Source organism: Alligator mississippiensis, chromosome 1, assembly GCF_030867095.1.
Source record: "Alligator mississippiensis isolate rAllMis1 chromosome 1, rAllMis1, whole genome shotgun sequence".
In the NCBI taxonomy this organism is placed as follows: domain Eukaryota; kingdom Metazoa; phylum Chordata; order Crocodylia; family Alligatoridae; genus Alligator; species Alligator mississippiensis.
In genome coordinates, this window is record NC_081824.1 from 331551647 (window position 1) to 331567897 (window position 16251).

Genomic DNA, 16251 nt, shown 5'->3' on the forward strand with positions numbered 1-16251 from the left:
CTTACATACTGTTGCAGAAGTACATCAATAACTTTAAATTAGCTGTTTGACTTACTGTTAGATTCTGATACCTTTTAATTTTATTTTCCAAGACAATTCACGAATTGTCCCTTTTGAAGTTAATCAAATCATTTTGGAGTATAGTGCTGCTCACTGGGCACATCTGCACGAGATGTTTACTACAGAGTTGCCTAATTGTTCCACAGTAACGTCTCAGCATCTATACGTGCAGCCCTATATGGCTGCAGGAAACTAATTAACTCTGTCCCAGGTTAGTATGTGTAAATACAAGTACCAGTTGGTGGTGGTGTTTAGCATGCAGCAGTGCACGTGTAGATTCTGATGGGGCTGCTGGCTGGAGCATGAGGGTGCTTCTGTGATGGGCTTCCTGCTGGCTAGCCCTGCCCTGGTGCATCCCAGCTAGCCCCACCACAGCATGTTGAGTGAGACTGGAGAAGCTCTGAGCTGGCAGGTTGGTCCCCTGCATCCCCTGCCAGTCAGAGCTGCTCTGCCCTGCCTCAACATGTTGTGGTCCCAGGTGCACATGAAGATGCAGCACCTAGGAGCAATAAACTCTGCCATGGTATGGCATGCCAGAGTTTATTCATTAAACTTAATTTCATGGGTAGATATACCCAGTGTAACAGACTGCCAATGTGGACTCACCAGATTGACTTGTGATACTTACCCTGGGCTAGAAACAGTGTTGGTGAACTCTGAGGGACCCCAAGAGTGGAGCAGGGGAGCCCTGCCCTGTGGAAAAGGAGAAGCCAATCCAAAGAAGGGGTTTTCAATCCCCTCATTCACATAGAAGGGGGATGGTCAGGGTTGTGGCCCAGCCACCCTGAGCCCTAGTTGGCTAGTTTGCAAGCTAGGGAGGGACTGCCTGAGACGATAAAAGCAGCAGCCAAACTGGCATGGGGGCTGCTGACAGTGACTCTGGGGAATGACGCAGGAGGCCTAAGAAGAGCTGGAGTGAGCTGACCCAGCAGAGGGAACAGAGACACCCCTCTGAAAAGCCTCAAAGGCCCTGGGAGAAGAAGACAGAGGCAGTCGGCCATGCTTTCAGCTCTGCAGTGGAAAGGGAGATGCGGCCAGGGTTTGGGGCAGAGAGCTGGTGTCCCAAGGGCCCATCACAGTGTGCTGGATGTGTTAGGCATCCCGGAGGCTAGGGGTGGAAGTCAGCCCCCCACTCCACTGTGGAGAAAAAGCAGTGGCCAGAAGCATAGGTGGCATCCTTATCCGGAGTGGGCCAGTGAGTTGAGGGAACCCCTTACCTTCCCCGGGGAAGGAGGACAGCAGCAAGCAAGGCATTGGGATTCTGAGGAGTGGCAGAGCACCAGGATGAGAGTCCCTGGGAGCTTGGGGTGGAGGCTGGTGCTCGGAGCAGGATTGGTGAGCCACGAGGCATGTGGGGTGCCTGCTCAGTCATCTGGAGCAGGGGTTTAGAGCAGCGACCTCTGGGAGCAGCCTGTGCTGCTGATCCTCTGCCACTGACTGCCCTAGAGGGGACTCAGTTCTGTCCCTTATTCTGCAGCTGATTTGTGGTCAGATGGAGTCCCTGCACTTTGTGCTTGGGTCATGCCGATTGCTGCAGGAGCCTACTTTGTTGCTTGCCTTTTTGGTTGCCACAGAGGGTCACCCTTCAGCCTCTTTGAGGGGTTGGGGTTTGATACAATCTGATTGCTGCAGACCAGAAGAGTTTACACTATTACAGTCTGTCGCTTATTGGGAAGCCTGTTGGAGCTGCTGGAAATGAGCACCCTGCTTCCTTGCTGTAGCATCTCAGCAGTGGCTGAAAGCTGCCAGTTAACCTACCTGTGGTTCTTGAGTCAAGGGTTGACTAATGCATTCTGGTTTGTTTTGCCATTTTAGTTCACTTGTAAATAACCTTTCCTATTATTTTTGTTTTGTAAATAAGGTGTAAATAGTTAAATCAGCTAAGTGTTAGACCTTCTCTGGACAATGGGCTGCACTGTGTATGGAAACTTTCCAATTGCAGTATATTCCATTCATTTTATCCAAAGTGTGGATATATGGGATAATGACTTGGCTTCAAAAGCAGCGCCAGAGAGGGCATTGGGCAGAGCTTCACCTCTGGTGAGGTGGTTAGTTTGTGTTAGAATATCAGAGAGAAATATGTTCAAAACCCTGCTAGGTAAAGGGGCTAAAAACCTGTTCCCTGGTTCCTTGGGCAAGTGTCTTAAGTGCTCATCTATGCTGCATAAGCCTTCTGCATTAGGCTTACTTCCTAATTTTTTTTTTTCTGAGACTTAATGCTCAGGTACATGTGTAAGTAAGCACATACCTGCCCAGCTGGTGCATAGTCTATTGTGCATACTAAGTACAGAAATGTACACTTACATACTCACAGTGCTGGAGTTTCAGAATCTGAACTAGATGTAAGTGTTCAAAATCCCACTTCCACAGATGGAAAACTGCTATTTGGGAGCACAAGGGATAACAGAATTTTGCCCAAGGTCTGCTATACCTGATGTGGAAGTAAAATCATATTTCTGAGAACATCTCTGACAGCTCAATCTGCACTATTTTTCCTTTTTGTTCTGAATACTGTATGATTTTGCCCAAACTAGCTCATATTTGTACCTGGCTCTTTGTGGTTTCACTTTCTATTATTAAGGAGAAGTCGCAGGTGGATTTCATTTGCGTCCCTCTGCTGCTTTCCCAACTGGCATGGGTTATGCACTCTGTCTGCTTTCAGCTGTCAAACCTACCTCTTGCTTACTTCTCCTTCTAAACTATGAAAACTGTGTGGCAGCAGACAATTAACACAACTTGAAGAGGATTATTCAGTGACTGCTTTGGTTGGCTTTAGGCTGGTTTATGCTGCAAGAGCGTCACAATGCAGCTGAGCTTTCAGCCCATGATCTTCTAAATTAATGTAAACAATATGCATAACAACTTCTCTCAATTTTTTAAGAATTCAGAAGATAAGAGCAAAATTAATGGAATGATAGAAGCAAAGTTGATTCTGAAAAATGACTGATATCAAATACCCATGTATATTATTATTATTATTATTATTATTATTATTATTATTGAGCAAAATTTCTGATTAAGAATGAAGACAATCCATCTTGGCCCACCTGAGCTTAAGGCAGTGCTGCTAAACCTTTTTTCCCTGGTGGACTGAATTGGCAATGCCTAGTCCATCTGGGGGCCAGCTTCAGCCAGTGGTTCTGACCTGGTGCCCAGGCCAGATGTGGTAGTGGGGTGAGAGATAGTTGGCTTCAATGCATCCCTGCTAAGGAAAGGTGCTTGACTCAGCCCTGCTGGGCAGAAGGGAGGTATGACCCAGCCTCAACTCAGCCTTATGGGAGGGGGGGGGGGGGCTGACCCCTATTCAGAAGTAGGGAGAGGGGGTGTGGCGTGGCCCCATGGAGGAAGGGGGCATGGCCTGACTCTGACTGCCTGTGTGAGTTTTAAGGGTTTGGGAACTTGGCAGAGGGAAGGGTGGCCATATTAAGGGCCACCATTATCCCATCATCAAACTTCTGGACCCATTAGGAGCCCTGTGGGCTAGATGTGATGGCTCCACAGGGTGCCTTTGGTCCATAAGCCTGACGTTGAGCATCCCTGGCTTGTGGTAAAGATCAGGCTAGTATGGTAAAGTGTACCTGACCTATAGCTTTGCCTTCAAGAGAGTTATGTGACTACCTTTCACATCCAGCTATTTCTAATTTCTAATATGGAACAATCAAGTATCTGTTTCCAGTTGGTTTGATTGGAATTGGCTTCTGGCATAAGTCTTGAGTTTGAAGGCATGAATCGGGAGTTTTAGTAATGCACCCTCTCCCCCACTCTTATTCTGCCACTATGTCTTTGCTAATTGGAATTTTTAAAATAAATATTGTTATTGAATTTGTAGATACTTTGGGGAGGGTTTAAGAATTGTACAAGTTGGATATTTTGGTTAGTTTATTATTGACTGGGTCCAGCTCAGACATACTGAAGTTGGTAGTAAAGCTATTCCATTGATTTTGATGGGAAGTTAAAATAACTTTTATTTTTTAAAATAACACACAAGTGTACTTGGGTTTCTTTTTTTTTTCTGGATCTTTCTATGGATCATTAGTGACCTCTAGGGCAGTTGGTAACATTAGGTCAGGAAATGCCCTTTAGCAAAGAAAAGCATGCCAGAAAGCCAGAACTTTTAATTTTTGTAGAATTTTATTTTTCAGGTAATTACTTGAATATCTATGTAAAATAGTGATAGAACATTTGTCTAGATTGTTTTTGCATTGTTTGTCCTGCTGCCTACAAAGTCTGAAGCTATTGTTGAACTAATCCTAGGAAATGAGCCAAATATGATAAGTAAACTGAAATGGAGTAATTTCAAGAAAAAGATGGTGATTTTAATGCCATCAGATCTGACATATGCATGAGGGGAAGTAATAGAGGAGAAAAATAAATGTTTTTCACTGTAGGAAAGGATTCTTCGAAGCAAGACATCCTAAACATTTTTAATTGGAATTCTGCTGTATGTGAGAAATCATTTGTCAGAACTCTGATAACATCCAGAGTCTTTTTTTTTTCTCTCAAACTAACATCAATTTGAGATGTCTGCACTGTCACAACTGTAAGTCGCTTTCTATAAACACTCTGCAGAGAGAGTACACTATTTAAGAAAGATAGCAATTGAAATTCATGCAGATTAAGTCTAAAGAAGTACTGTTAATGGACAGAAGAGGTCAATGTGGCTAAGCAGAGATGTCACGTAGAATTGGCATGGCTCTCAAAGTAAAATTAATGAACAAATGATTAAGAGGATTAAGATTAATGCTAAATTGCAGAAAGTTTATCAACTAATATTATTTATTCACTTACAAACTTCAGAGATGTGAATTGTGCTGTAGTTCAGTGATCCTCAACTAGGTTGTCACAGCATACTGAGGTGCTGCAGGATCCTTTTAAGGTTGCTGCACATTGCCAGACAATATTAGCATAGAATCATAGAAAATTAGGGTTGTAGGGGACCTCAAACTGTCCTATAGTTCAACCCGCTGCTTAAAACAGGACCATCCCAGACTAAATAATTCCAGCCAAGGGTCTGTCTAGCCAGCTCTTAAAAATCTCCAAGGATGGAGATTCAACAGCCACTCTGGGTAACCTATTTCAACACTTTACTACCCTTGTAGTGAGAGAGTTCTTCCTAATATCTAACCTAAACTTCCCTTGCATTGTAATTCTCAAGATAAACCAGGGATTTCAAATAGGAGTTCATGGTGTCCAAAACTTTCTGACCTGCTATGGCCTTTCTGAGTTCTTTGCAACTAAAGAATTGCTCTGTTATTTCTCCATAGTTAAAAAAGAGTTCTAGCTAAGAGCTGGTATTTTCTGCATGGTGTCTTGAGTCTAATGAGGGTTACCTTGAGTCTAAAAAGGTTAAGGCCACTACTGGAGAAGTGGACATCATCTGTGCCTCAGGGGGTGGTTTGAGGTAGAACCTCATTGCCACGTGGACCCCCGAGAGTAGAGCTAAGCTTTTAAAATAATATAAAGTCATAAGTGACAGCAAAGGACAGATGATTTCTGTGTTGAATGGAGAAAGGAGGATATACAACCATGAGATTATTATATGTTATTTACTATATGTTGTATCTGGTTATAATTTAGCCTTCCTAAAACTCCATGCTAAAGGAAGAGCAGGGATCCTGTTTCTCTGATTTGAACAAACAAACAAACAAAAAATCCCCAATGTTTGGGTGGGTTTTTTTGTTGGTTTTTTTTTTTTTTAACCCGAAATCCACATTTTGATCAAAATGAAACTCCAGTAATACATAGAGTGGTGTTTCATTTTGATCAAAATGTGGATTTTGGGTTACTTTTTTTTTAACCTGAGAGTTGGGGGGGGGGGGGGAGGGGTTAATTGGAGAAAACCAAGATGCCCAAGGATGACTAAAGTCCACTGACATTTATCAAAGAAACAAACCAAAAAATTCAAGGCCAGGAGATATAAGATAAAAATTGACCAATACAGCAACACTCTTTACCTGACTACACATCACTTAATCACTAGATGTGAACAGCTGCGATCAATACAGTTTGAAACCTCCCATCATGCTTTCCCACTTCTTCAGGCATATGCCAGTGACTGCTCAACTATGTACACAAGGTCAGCAGATTCAGACTTTTCTGAGCCTTGCAAAACAGCATTCGAAGGGATATGAGTCCTACAGAAATGCTCTGCCGGCAGCCTCCTTGAGGGGAGAAGGGGAAGCTTGAAGGACCTTTGCTCCAACTTAGCTGTAACAGCATGACACAGACTGAAAAGCACCCTCAAGCCATTCAAGGTTTTGTAGTTCAAAGTCAACACTTTAAAATGAAAGTGAAAATATACCAGTGGTCATTGAAAATAGATTAGTTGATTGAAAATAGATGGGTACATACAAAGCTTATAAAGTTGTTGTAGTGTATTTTTTTTTTCTGGTTTTATTAAAGAAGATTGATTCTGCAAAACTTCAAAGGCAAAAAGAAGGATATAATACAGAAGACAGTAATTTATAAGGGTTTGTCTAGACTGAGTAAAGGAATATCATAGGAACCTAGTAAAACTGGAAGAGACCTCACAAGGTCATCTAGCCTAGCCTCCTGCTTACGGCAAGATCAACCCTGACTAAACTATCGCAGCCAAGTGTTTGTCTAACCTGCTGTAAAAAATGTCTGGGGATGGAGATTTTAAAACTTCTCTAGATAACCTGTTGTAATGCTTAAAATAACTTTCCTCTGTTACAGTTTGAGGCCATTGTTCTTAGTCCTGTCATCCACAGAGAAAAGTCATACTTGTATAACTTTTTTTTAATACCAATGTCCTATTAAATCTAAATCTGTAAATTAAAAATTATAATTTTGAAACCTTACTAATTTGCTAACCCCTTTTTATGGAGCATCAATTGGCATTCTGCGTATGGAAGATCTGAAAAAAAAAAAACAATAACAGCCCCATAAGGCCTAATTCAAAACTGGAATGATCGTTGAAGCAAAGGATATACAATGTATGCTTGACAATACTTCATACTTAGGGTTGTTTGTTTGTTTGTTTTTAAAGGATGATATTTTAATATTCCAACATCTAAGGTGATTGGTAGAAATAAGAGAGAATGCACTGGGATAGTTTCTGGGACAGCAAACAAGTCTCTCAGAAGAAGAGGCTATATAGCTATTAAATTGTTAACATCTAATGACAGCTTGTTAATGTAAGAACATTACATGTTTTGCATAAAAATCACTGTTACTTGTTCATGGCTAAAAATTGCTTCTGAATGCAGGTTTGCACATCAGTTTTACCTGCCTACATTTATATATTGTTAAGCTTCACTGATTACAGCTACCAGAAATTGATATCAATTGCTGGATATCCAAGTTGTCTGATAGGCTAAAGATCTATTTAATAATGCAAATATAATTAAACCAGGGGGATTGGATCATTTTAAGGAACAGGTACAATTAATGAAATATTTATCATATTATAAATAAATGTTAAATATGAAATGTACCAAAAAGAGGAGAGTCCACAGATAACTAAACATGCTTATCAAACAAAGAATTGGTAAGAAAATATATTAAAAGAAAATCCTTTAAGTCCTCACCCATTTAGCCATTATTATGGCTAAATTATGGCTTATTGGCATTATTATGGCTAAAATTGATTTCTGTGGTACAGGCAGACATATTGGGAAGATTCAAAACCAAGAAAAAATAATTTGTTTTAAATAATATAATTGATTCATTAGATTTCCTATTTTGTTCAATACTTACATTTTTATTCTGCCACAGAAATAGTGGTAACTCGGAGATTTCAGTTTATAAGGAAGGACATTTTAACGTTTTATTAGAATATTTAATGTAATAAAAAGATACAAAGGTTTAATTTATCCCAATGCAGATTGTTTCACTAAGCAAAGGAATATGAGATTAAAATGAAAAGTCAAAGGGGGAAGGTGGGGCTTAATGGATTTTCACTGTCCAGCCATTCCTTACCTCCTTATCTCTTATGTCCTAGGTTTAATCACCTACTACTCTTGGAGAGTTGGAATGGCTGTCAGAACCCATGTGAGCATTGAAATCTCCAGAAAAAAGTGAAGCTAACATATGGAGAGGTTTAAGATATTACCATAGCTTGGAATAAAACTTGCCCTAATCTTCTGCATCTGATTTCTTATGGGTCTGTATGAACAAATAACTGTAAAATCAGGCTTGCCCGCAAAGTACACAATAATAATTCATGGACATTTCTGTAGTTTAACTTACTTTTTAGTGAACAACTCAGTGTAAGCATATTTTGTTCCAGATTTCATAAATATCGTTTATTCTGATACGTATCTGTCTAATGGTAACTACTTTCAGTATCCATAGGTAGTCTCCTTCCCAGTACTTGAATTAGGCCATATTCTGAAGCTCTTTGCACTAAGTATCACTTACCTGAATGATTCCGCTGTAGCCAGTGGCACAAATCTTGAGAGTAAGAAATAAAAACAAACAATAACATTTTCAGAAGCAACCCATATAATTTTAATAATTGTTACGATCTATTATATTTATAATCATCAGGGATCCTGGTTTTCCCTGATTTAAAAAAAATCCCCAATTTTTGGTTTAAAAAAGGTAACCTGAAATCCACATCTTTTCATGATTAAAATGAAATGTCACTGATAGATAGATAGATTGATAGATATAATCATCCTTGGGGCCTTCATTGATAGGAGTCGAAGGAGTTTATATGGGGGTTTTTTGTATTTTTTTTTTTTTAAGTTTACTGGATAGATGATCCTTTTTGCATCAGCCATCCAATTCATGCCTGCTCCCTGTGACAAGGATAGTTGGATTTTAGAAATCAGTGATTTTTTTTTTTTTAAAGTGGTATACTTTTATAGCATATAATTGTTCTCACATTGTACAAGTATTTGTACTGCAATAGTAAAAACTACTGTGGGTAAAAATGTATCTGAACTGATTTCTTATATAGTTGGTTTTCCTTCAATATTATTAGAGAGATAGCAGGAATGCAAGTTTGCCTCACCTTCGTCTTATTAATGTATTTCAAAATTCTATTTATTTTTAAAAAAATCCTTGTTTCTACTGATTTTAGCTCAATGATAATAAGAGTAGAGCCAATGTAAGCTATTATTGTTTTGCGAGGTCTTTGAGTTCTAAAAAATGCAGAAAAGCATAAGTAATGCATATGCTTCTGTTTAAGTCAATGGCCTAATTACATACATGCAAAATTTAATATAAATGAGAAGAGAAATATAAATTCAGTTGGCTTGGGCACTGGAGAGCAAGGGGAAAAGAGAGATCCCACAGATACTGGAAAAAAAGAAAAGTGGATATGGTCAGAACAGGGGGGAAATCCAGTAACATTTGTGTGCATCTTTTTTATATCAGAATGCAAATTGCCTTGAGTGGGTGGCTGGTCTAGATGACCTGTGAGGTCCCTTTCAGCCCTATTCCCCTATGAGCCAATAATTTATATTATCAAAGCCTATCTAGTAGTGAGGAATTAATGGCATGAGACCAGTTTTTTAAATGAATAAATACTTTACCAGATGCAGTGACATATACCTCTCAGACATTGGTGATGCATGGAGGGGCATGTTCCTCCCCTCCCCCTTGAAACTGGCCCCTGGAAGTGGGGGCACTGAGAGAAGCACCAGCAGTGAAACTGGAAGTGCTGATGGAAGTGCCATTGGCTCTTCCAGTTTTGTTGCTGGTGGTTCCAGGCTCAATGTTCAGCCACTGGGGGACCGCCCCAGTCGGCAATTGGCGGCTAGTGCCCCCCCCCCCCCGAATCAGGAGGCACTAGTATCCCTTGATCACCAAGAGCAGACTGAGATGTTCTGAAGTCATTCCCTAACCTATGGCTCTTTAACTTTATGTGCCTACCCCGGTTTTGTCATCTCTTGGCAATGGGGATTTTGCCAGTTGAAAATACATGCCTTTGTCAGACACTCAGGAAATAATAGATTCCTCTTCCTTGGAAGAGACCTATCTGTGTGGTCAAATAACTCTGAAAATACAGTTAGCAGTGACTATAAATATGTTATAAAAGATAGCAAAAAGATGTATTATGAAAACAAAAGCAAACAGAAGGAACCAGTAACCATATGTTGAGATACAGACAGAGATTTATGAATAAACAAACAAAAGGAAATATCAGAACAATAATCTGATCTTACTCTGCATCTTAAACCTAAGAATGCAACTCCTACTCAGCTCCTTCTTCTGACCTTCGTGACCCCCTGCACATTCTCCTGTCAGTCTACTGGCTGATGGCCTAAAGTCATTTCGTATGCCTGAGAAAACTTAAGGCAAACATGTGCTCTCTAGGTACAGATTTAGTATCATTTCTTATCAGGCTATTGACATACCATATCCATTGGATTCTTGTGGAGCCCATACTATGGATACAACTTTCTGCCCTCTAAAGTGTTTACCAGACTGGAAGCATTTCTCAAATTATCTGATTGGCTGCTTACAGATATGAAAAACAAAACAGTGCCCTACTTTCAGCTTGGCATGCTCCTGCACCGAGCACAGCTAATGCTCAGAAGAGGCATTGCATTAATTTGACCCAGCTCACCCATCATCTGTAAAGACTGGGTGCTTCAGTGGGGCTCTTGGGCACTTTTATCTAATGGCTGATTCAATCAGCCATCAGATGAAAGCACCAAAAATCCCCACTGAAGCACCTGACCCATAAAATGATGGGGAGCCAGGTCAAACTAAACATGCTTCCTCTTCCAGTAAAGCACTGTTTTGTTTTTTGTTTTTCACATCTGTCAAGTACTCATTATGACCAGGGATCTTTTTTTCCCCTCTGACTTAAAACAATTAAATAAATAAATCCCCAATTTTAAGTTTAAATTATTAACCCTAAATCCACATTTTTCAGTGACTCTTTCATGAAGGAGAGGGAAAGATTCATTTTAATCATGGAAAATATGGATTTAGGGTTACTTTTTTAACTTGAAAGTTGGGGATGTTTCTTTATCACAGGAAAACAAGATGGCTGATTTATGACCAGGACAATATATGTATCCTTTCAGACAACAAATAGATACTGTGTGTTACTTAATTTCCCTACTGTGAGAAATGTCCTTCCTTGTGTGCTCTGAATAGCCACCTGTCATTTTAACCGCAGTCCCCTCCTTTCAAACTGTACATTCATCATTGTATGGAAGGGCCTGGCTCATGTGCCTTGAATCACATCTGCAAGGACCTAGTTGATGAGTAAGCAAACTCACGTCAGATAACAGGACTTATACTGTACTAAAAATTGGTATCTGACATTTTACTAACTGACATTTCTATTAACTGGAATTTCTGGCTGGCTAGCGGGACGCAGAAGGGAAGGCGGGGGAGGGGGGGAAGCCTGCATGCAGCGGCGGCTACCACCACCCACCACCCTGCACTGCCTCTGCTCTGTGTGTGGTCATTGCCAACACCTGCACTCTACATGTAAATGCCATCCCCCCTGCCCCCCCCTTCCCACTCTGCATCCATTTGGAAACCCCAGTGCCTTGGCTAACCGGCATTTTTAGATTACCGGCACCCCCCCATTCCCCATTCATGCTGGAAAACAGGGCTTTTACTGTAGTTACTTCTTTCAAATGTGAATAAATTAAATTAATCTCTAGCCTACTAAACAGTCTTGGCTAAAAGATAAATATCTCAAAATTATGTTTATATTAAATACCACAATTAATATATTAAATACCACAGAAATAATGTGATAAGGCTAAATACATCTTGACACTACCTATACATAGAGATTACAACTATCATGTTAGTAAAACAAGATTCTTATTTTACTAATATAGAAAACTTACATAACATTCCATGAACACCTCAAAATATTGTACGATTTTGACAAGTGTCAAAGACTTTCTAGCAGTGTGAGAAATGGCAGGTGAGATGATTATTTTTAAATATAAATAATACTTTACATGCATTTCTTTGGCTCTAAAATGATGGCTGTGGTATGTATTTGCTTTCGGTGATTACAAAGTACCTACTTTTAGAAAGGTGGCATGGAGTTTTTTTGCAGATTATTATTCTTTCTTGTGAATAAGTTAAAATTACTTGAAAAATCTATTCTTATGGTAGAGACATATCTGTAATGAACTATTGTTGAAACTTGTTATAATGCAATTAGTTGTGTGCTAGTAACCTTAAGTTTGCCTTCTTCAGTGTCTGATTAATAAGATTTGATTTTTTTTTTTAATCCAAATTTAGCAGTGACATACCAGAGATCCTTTCTTCACAATCTGTGACTTGTACTTCTGCATAATGAAAAGGAGATTAATATTAGCCAGTAGTAATTGGTACCTCTGGCTGTATGCCTTTTTATGGAAAATAGAAGGTTTAAAAAGTAGCACAACATGTATTTTGAAATAAGAGTATCATTTGTTTTACTGAAAGGCACAATATATGTCTTCCTAACAGGAAAGAATTGTGCTTCAAGTAAAATGACATCATGCTGCCTCCCACAGAGGGATTCTGAAGGTTTCTCAAAAATGAAACTCAGTGGTAAGTGGTAAATTAGTTTGTGGTGGTAAAAATACTTTGTGGCAATTCAGTTATTACATTTAAATTTATATTAACATGCACACTGAATCCTTGTTAATCATGTTTTGGTGTTAAGTGCAGACATTCTTAGGTCATGAAGATGCTTACTTCATTATGATGCAAATGCACAGTAAGCCACAGAATGCAGTAGTGTACTCATTGTTCTACTTATATTGTTTATACACTATGAGCATGGATTTAGCCTTATTCTTTGACTCGGGGGGGCTTTTGTAACTGGATCTTCTAGTGATAATATATATGTATTTAATCAAAACTATTCCAACTCTGTAAGCACATAAAGTTTGAGATTTCAGTCCTATGCAGTATCATAAAGGCTTTGGCCATAATTTTGAAAATTTCATGTCAACAGTAGGCTCCAAAATCCATACTGAGGCAGCCAAATATTAGAAGCTGTGTTTGATCGGTAGTTTGTATTTCCCTCCCCACCCCCCCCTCCCCCAACCAGATCTTTCAATGTTATTTTCCTGCTCTGAGACCAAGGTCTGGTTTTCTTATTTAATAACTTGGCAGACAAATTGTCTACACATCACTTTTATTATTAGCATATGCATTTCATAAATGTTTATCTTATAAAGTGTTCAAGTGCCTATTGATTAGAGGACTATGCTGGAACTCGGGAAACCTGGATTCTTCTCTTGGCTTCACTGTTCACCTCCTAGGTGACAGGAAGAAAGTTGCTTTCTATGCTTTTGACTCACGGGCATCTTCAAAACAGGCTAGAAGGAAGGTCTCAAGAATTACTGACTAGTCATTTTTGAGCTTGATACCTAGAAAGATCATTTATCAAGTTCTCAAGGAATTTATTTTTGAAGCACCAAGAGGAAAACAAGTCCATCAGGAACAGCCATGATGGATACACTAAGAGGAAGTCATGCCCTGACCAATCTGATTCCTTCTATGATAAAATGACAAGCTCTGTGTACAGCTAGGCAGAAATCGTCCAAAATCTATAAGATAATATTTAACAAGAATAAGTGAAAAGTCCTTCACTTGACAGAGTGACTTCATGCACAGATACAGATGGGGAAATGAATGGCTAGGCAACAGTGCTGTAAGGAAGGACTTCGGCCCTGTTTGGCACTGGTGAGGCCTCACCTGGAGTAGCGTGTTTAGTTTTGGGGCCCACATTTCCAGAAAGACGTGCACATGTTGTAAAGAATCTAGTGGAGAGTGACAAAAATTGAGACCTGGGAAACAAGACTTGTGAGGAAATAGTATTGTTTAGTTTAGAGAAGAGATGACTGAGTGGTGATTTAATAACAGCCTTTTCTCTGGCTGTAGTGGACAGGACTGGGAGCAATGGCCTCAAACTGAAGAAGAGGAAATTTAGGTTGGAGATTAGGGGGAATTTTCTGATTGTGACAGTGGTTAAGCATTATGACAGGCTACATAGAGAAGATGTGGAATCCCCATCCCTGGAAATATTGAAGAGCAGGTTACAAAAACACTAGACTGGGATGGTTTAGTCAGGGATAGTCCTGCCTTGAGCAGGGGGCTGAACTAGATAACCTCATTAGGTCCTTTGTAGCCCTATTTTCCTATGATCTATATGATGGACTATTTCAAAATAAATAAATAACCTGGAACATTATAAAATACTTTCAGATCTATGGTCTCTTATTTATTTATTTATTTTCGTTTGTTTTAAGAATATGCTTGGTTCCTCATTTAATGGGGAGGACATTCACAAATGACCAGAGTACTCTTTCTTTGAAGTAGAGGTCTTACTCCTCACATTGTATGCTTTGTGAAATGTAGCTAGATGTGACTTTTGCTGTAATCATTACATTAGCTGCAGTACAATGAAGTTTCAATTTACTATTATCACTGTGCCCTAAATTCAAGGAGAAGGAATAGTAATATCTCTGGCATGATGATAAAGTTGTGAATAAGCAATAATTCATATTATGACAGTTTAGTTATGAGATCCAAGGGTACCATTATGTGAAGTACAAAAAACAGATGAAGAAAATAACAGCTTTGAAAACTCCTTTGACTTTGCATCACTGAACCATGTTTATTTCAATTTGTTGCAATTTAGATGTAGAATAAAAAAAGCTTTATTTGAAAATGAGCCTATCCAATAATTTTGTATTCATGCGTATTCTAATCAAAGCTGATCTCATATTGTTACACTACGTAGTATGGCTAAAGTAAGTTCTTATTCCTTTGAGATCTTAAAAAAAAAAATGTAAGCAATTTCTAAGGCATTGGAAATTACAAATGATTGACATAATGGCTCCAAAACTAGAGTAAAAAAGGCAAAATCCCTTGGGACCCAGTATTTATAATAATTTTACTTGGTCTCGGTTTGAATCTACCTGAAGTAGTATTTCAAAAAAGAATTAAGCATATAGGTAGTAAGGTACTTCTCAAAACATCTTTAAAGCATTGTATAGTAACGTGAGGTAGGTTTACCAGGGCCCATTCTTCTAACATTTTCCCAGTATTTGGCTTTATTTAATAAATATGAATAGAGAAAAAGTGAGGTGTATAGCTTGGTATCTGAAAGGGAACAAATTATATTAGGCACGTAAAAACAAAGTTATGCGTAAGTCTTTTCCATGGGGTGTAAACCACCTTGCAATAGCTTTCATATACCAGAGTGTAAGACCATGCACATATGGCCAGTTTCTGAGGAACAGATGGCAGACTGTAATGCCCTCCTCTCTTTCCCTAATTGTAACTTGTATGCATTCCCTTGCTTCGTGAAAAGTAAAGTCTAAAGGTGCTCTTTGCCATTTAGCTAACTCCCAATGAAAGCCAGTGGAGGTTGGGTATCTAATTGTCATTTGTGCCTTTGAAAAATCTCTTCACCTGTATTAATGATCTGAAACATGTAAATCTAGGTAATTCAGAATGAAAGTAATAAATCCAAAACCATCTTTAAATTTTGTCCCAGCTCTTCCCCAAGTGTCTATAGTTCAGATTCATGATTATTAATTTACTAAAATAAAGCAGGCAAAAAGGCTGTAGAGCAGTAATTCTGAAACTTTTTAGACTTAAGGCACCCTTTGTGCAATGCCAGCTTTTAATCTTTTTCCATAGTAAAAAAAAAAAAAAAACCCAAAAAACAAAACAAAACAAAAAAAATTAACATAATTCTCCCATTTGAAAAGAACAGACTACAATTGGTTAGAAAGTTTTTGGCACTATGGATTCCTATTTGAAATGTCTTAGAATCATGGAGGTATTTGTACACCTAACAATGCTAGTATTGGGCAACTCTCCATGACATCTTTAAAGGATATCACAGCACCCCAGAGTGTTATGACACCCCGGTTGAGAATCACTGCTTTAGAGGAAGGAAATGTGCTAGACAGTATGGGCATGTGTAGATGAAATGGGGGCCCTAAATTGAAGTGGTGGGTTTTTAAAAACACTGCTTTAGTTTAGGACAAAGTAAACCCCTTTGTTTTGTACACCCATGTCTTACCTGCCTCTCCAGTGGTAGGCGGGGAGGGTGAGCTGCCGGTGGGCGGAGCAGTCCCTGGGCTGTGGGAGTGGGGGGGGCTGGCTGGTGCTTTCCTCTGTGGCAGTGGTGCCCCTGGCTTGGGCAGTCCTGGGGGGGCACCAGAGCCATGTAGGGAAAGATGGGGTCCCCGCACAAATCATGCAGGCAGGCTCGGGAGGGGGAGGGGG

At 39.4% G+C, this 16251-nt stretch overlaps 1 protein-coding gene across 5 annotated transcripts in view; it reads left to right on the top strand.

Moving 5' to 3' along the window:
• The window catches only part of NLGN4X (neuroligin 4 X-linked), a 309004-nt gene that overhangs the window by 37288 nt on the left and 255465 nt on the right, over positions 1-16251 (top strand). For 2 of the 5 annotated variants that reach the window (XM_019485405.2, XM_019485409.2), the window contains exons 2-3: positions 8024-8185; positions 12466-12549. The exons of 1 other annotated variant lie outside the window; for it this stretch is intronic. The gene's annotated coding sequence lies outside the window, so the exon portion shown is untranslated. The remainder of the gene's footprint in view (positions 1-8023; positions 8186-12465; positions 12550-16251) is intronic. 2 more of the 5 variants (XM_019485407.2, XM_019485406.2) reach the window with 2 other exon arrangements.